Source organism: Mirounga leonina, unplaced genomic scaffold, assembly GCF_011800145.1.
Source record: "Mirounga leonina isolate KUSES-001 unplaced genomic scaffold, KU_Mleo_1.0 Mir_114, whole genome shotgun sequence".
Taxonomy (NCBI): Eukaryota; Metazoa; Chordata; class Mammalia; order Carnivora; family Phocidae; genus Mirounga; species Mirounga leonina.
The window spans coordinates 563,611-568,585 of record NW_023270265.1 but is presented as its reverse complement, the minus strand read 5'-3'; positions in this window follow the sequence as shown (position 1 = coordinate 568,585).

Sequence of the window (4,975 nt, the reverse complement as noted above, 5' to 3'; positions counted from 1 at the left end):
CTCCTGGGAGAAGGAGGAGGGGCTTGCTGGCTTCCAGGCGGTTTTGTCTTTCCCTTTCTTGCAAACCATTGTAGAGAAGCTGCATGTGACCTTCTTCCTCCTTGGCCTGCCCAGAGACCGAAAGGTTCTTACTGAAGGTCCAGGGAAACAGCCCCAGGACCCCTGGATTCACTCACTCATTCAGGCATGCATGCATTCATTCATTAGCCCATCCATTTAGTCACATATTCCACGAGGGTTGACGGAGGCCTCCTCCTGGAAATGGTACTGGTAGAGACAAGATGGCGGCAAAGGACTATAAGTGTGAGGGCATCCCCTTTGCTGGATGGAGGGCTTGGACAGGGAGTGAATGGGAAAGGTGGGCTTGCAGGTTGTGGGCACAGGGGCTGAAAGTGAAGGGGGCACTCTGGAGAGCAGTGAGCAACGAGGGGAGGAGAATTGAGTGTTGACTGCCAGGGAGACGGTTTTGCCCTGGTCCTGTGGGCAGTAGAGAGACAGCAAGAATTACTGAGCAATAAAGTAGCAGCAGAGTGTGGTGGTGTGAGGTGTAGTGGACCCAGCTCTGTACTATCAGCCTGGAGACCTGGGTTCAACCCCATCTCCACCTAGTTTTCTGGCCTGGCAAATCTTTTTCATTTCTCCAAGACTCATTTATTCAACCAAAAATGTTGAGCTCCTTCGTGCCAGGCACTGTTCTGGGCCCTTGGAATTCAGTGACAGTCATGGCAGCCCAGGCTCTGTTTTCACAGATCCTCCCACGTTTCACAACTATAAAGCTTGCAACGAAGATTGTGCCATGAGCATGGATGATGACTAATGAAATTGTTCCCTAATGTCTGTTGAAAAACAAACAAACAAAAAGATAAGGGGCGGGCGCCTGGGTGGCTCAGTTGGCTAAGCGACTGCCTTCGGCTCAGGTCATGATCCTGGAGTCCTGGGATCGAGTCCCACATCGGGCTCCCTGCTCAGCGGGGAGTCTGCTTCTCCCTCTGACCCTCCCCACTCTCATGCTCTATCTCATTCTCTCTCTCAAAAAAATAAATAAAAAATCTTTAAAAAAAAAAAAAAAAGATAAGGGGCATCTGGGTGGTTCTGTCGGTTAAGTGTCTGCCTTTGGCTCAGATCAGGATCCCAGGGTCCTGGTGGGCTCCCTGCTCAGAAGGGAGTCTGCGTCTCCCTCTCCCTTTGCCTCTCTCCTCTGCTCGTGCTCTCTCTCTCCCTCAAATAAATAAAACCTAAAAAAAAAAAGATGACAATCAAAAACTAATGATGTATTGTATGGTGACTAACATAACATAATAAAATAAAATAAAAAAAAGATGACAAATTTAAGACTGTATGACCTTGGTAGTATCAGATGGGATGGTCTATGTGAAGCTATTTGTGGAGGCTGGGGAGGTGACAGTGAAGATGACCGTGGCCCCTGAGATTGAGGGAGTCCCCAGAGATGGGGTGGGAGGTGGATGGGGCCGAGACAATGTATAAGATGGTCATCTCTTGGCCCGCATGGGACTTCTTGAGAATCTCTTGAAGGCAGGGCCCTGCCATACCCTCCTCCCAACATCCAGCCCCCGCCTGCAGTTTGTGCAAGGGTGGACCCTCAGCAAAAGCGGTGGAGGAAATGACCATCTGTGTCAACCCCAGCCCACCACTGCCTCCCAGCCCAGGAAGAAGGCCTCACTTGCCCCTCCATGCGTCCTGTTGTCCCTGGACCCAGATAAAGTGTTTCAGAGATAGGGAGAGAACAATGAGAATTGTTGTCGAAGGAAGCATAGCCCTGGGCAGGGACTGGCCTCCTTCTGGAAGCCTCAGGACCCACCTCCAAGTGCTTCTAGAACTTCACTGGGCAAGGCCTGGCTTCCTGGGGAGTCAACCACCCACATGGCCTTTCAGGGAATGGAATACATCTACTGCCCTAACTGGGTGCAAACTGTCCCACTTCACCTCTGTCTTTCTAGAGCCCTGTCCCCACAGGCCCCCATTCCAACCTGTTAAAAATCCAGAGGTGAGGTGCTCACCTGGGGACCAGGGAAGGGTGAGGGGTCAAGTTGCCTGGAGCTGGTTGTGGGCCAATGGGGCACAGAGTTATAGGAGAAGTGTATTTGTCTTCTTCATATTTTTCTTCCCATATTTTCCAATTTTTTCCCCAATTGAGTATGCTTTTGAGAATCATTTAAAAACTACAGTTTTCGTTGACAAGATATATAAGTAAGTGGGTAAAAAAATTAAAATATAAGGGGTATGGATTGTTTCCACATCATGGAGGCTGAGATTTGGGGGCTTGGTGCCTGGCATATAGTAGGGGCTCAAAGTGTTGGTTGAGTGAGTGGCAGGGTAGCATAATGTGTCCCTCCTTTCTTGCCACCACCCATTTGTCCATGAAGCATTTACTGAGGATTACCACACTCTGGGAGCTTGGGATCCAGGCATGCTCGGGCTCCCAATCAGCAGGTGCAGGCACTGGAGCCCAACTGAGGCTGTCCCACGCATCATGGGAGATGTGCTCTCCTCTCAGAAAGCTGGGTAATGCTGGAGCTGGGTCACGAAGGATGGGTAAGGAGTTTGTCAGACTGGGGAAAGAGTGCAGACATTCCAGGCCATGGACCCACCACGTTCTTTTGCTCCTTCATTTATTCACTGGCTCATTCTTCAAATAATGCTCGTCTGTGGCTCCAGCTAGATCCAAACCGTCACTGCTTCACCTCTGTTTCTGGGGAATGTTTCCAGAGCACCTACTATGTGCTGGGCCCTTACTCAGTGGCTGGAGATACGGCAAGATTGTCTCTGCCTCCCTCACACTTACATGCAAGTATGCTGGCAGAAAGTAAACATGGGCTACAACTCCAAAGATAAGGCCAAGAGGAAAGTGCCAACATGGAGCGTGGAAGCCATTTTGGTGAGCATGGAAGCCATTTTGGTTGGGTTTGTCGGAGAGCAGACTCCAGAATGAGTATGTGGGGGAGGAATGTTCTAGGCAGAGAGAAGAACAAAGGGCAACCCCCTCCCAGTGGGGGGAATGAGCTGGGTGTGTTGGAGGAAGAACAGCAACAAGAAACCACAGGGGAATTTTGAGCAGATAGACACTGTGATCTGACGGATGTTTTTAAAAGATTGCTTTAACAGGGCAATGATCACTCTTTTTCCCAACAGGCACTCTTTATTTTTTTAAGATTTTTTATTTATTTATTTGAGAGAGAGAGACAGATAGTGACTGAGATAGCGAGGGAGAGCACAAGTGGGGAGGAGAGGGAGAAGCAGGCTCCCTCTGAGCAGGGAGCCTGACATGGGGCTCGATCCCAGAACTCTGGGATCATGACCTGAGCCGAAGGCAGACGTTTAACCGACTGAGTTACCCAGGTGCCCCTCAACAGGCACTCTTTAATAAAAACACATTTGAAGGATGTGCCAGCCTGGCTCAGTCAGAAGAACGTGCAACTCCTAATCTCAAGGTTGTGAGTTTAAGCTGCATGTTGGGCGTAGAGCTTAAAACACACACACAACACTTCGAAATTTTTCATACCATAAATTTTAAAAAAATTTAAACTTGCAAATGACGCATTTTGTCCCTTGCTATACGTTGTAGATGTTTTAAAAATATTTTTTCAGGGATCCCTGGGTGGCTCAGGCGGTTAAGCACCTGCCTTCAGCTCAGGTCATGATCCCAGGGCCCATATCAGGCTCCCTGCTCAGTGGGGAACCTGCTTCTCCCCCTGCCTGCCACTCACCCTGCTTGTGCTCTCTCTCTCTCAAATAAATAAAATCTTTCAAAATAAATAAATAAATAAATAATCTTTGGAAATGTAAAAACTGCTGCTATAACTAACTCCTAAACATCTATGACTTCTGTGTGATATTCAGGGGAGCATTTGAATTGCTTCATATGATTTGTCCTTACTAAAAAATTTCCACTCCTCAATGTAACTTACAGATCAAAATTATCTTCCTTTTAAACAAACAACAGGTTGGCCCCAACTAATGGTCGTTGGAATGTTTAAAGCTCAAATACTGACTTCACTATTTAAATTCAAGTAAGCATGCGTGCCCATGACTACCTCTTTGCTTCTGAACTCCACAGGGGACTCCACAGGGGCAGTGCTCCGCAGAGGACTCGGTCGGGTGCGGGGTGAGGAGTGTGAGAAGGATACCCAGGAACGGGGACTTGAGAAAGCAAGACATGTGGATCTCAGCCGAGTGGACGTCCTTGCGTATACCAGGGTCGTGGGCACAGAAGCTTTAAGAGACTTTTTTTTTTTTTTTAAAGATTTTATTTATTTATTTGACAGAGAGAGACACAGCGAGAGAGGGAACACAAGCAGGGGGAGTGGGAGAGGGAGAAGCAGGCCTCCCGCCGAGCAGGGAGCCCGACGCGGGGCTCGATCCCAGGACTTGGAATTATGACCCGTGCCGAAGGCAGACGCCCAACGACTGAGCCACCCAGGTGCCCCACTTTAAGAGACTTTTATGACATCTACACAGATGTAGCCACATTCCTGGCATGGATGATAGAGAGGAGGGGAACAGGGGATGGGAGCTGGGAGACCCCCAAGGCCACTGAAGCCATCCTGTGAGTGCAAGGTGGCCTGGACTAGGGTGGCACCTGTGGACGTGGTGAGCGGTGGTTGAGTTCAGGAAATACTGGGCTCCCTCCAGGTAATAGAGCCTGGTACACTTCTTTGGAAAGGTGACTGGTCCCAGGCCTGATACAAGGAGCAGAAGTCTGGGGACTTAAGGCCCAATCCCACCATTAAGCAGCTGTGTGACCTTGCCACTTGACAAGTCACTGAACCTCTCTGGGGATTACTTGTCAAGTTAGCCCAGCCTTGCCTCACTTTCAGGGAGCTGTAAAGCTGGAACTGAGGAGGGGATGGGCTTTGGAAGGGCTGGTATGCTGGGTTCCTGAGAGACCCCACTGTCAGACTCAGCTTAGGCTACCCTGCTTTGTACCTTCAAGGTTTGGGGTCTTTGTACCCAAGGT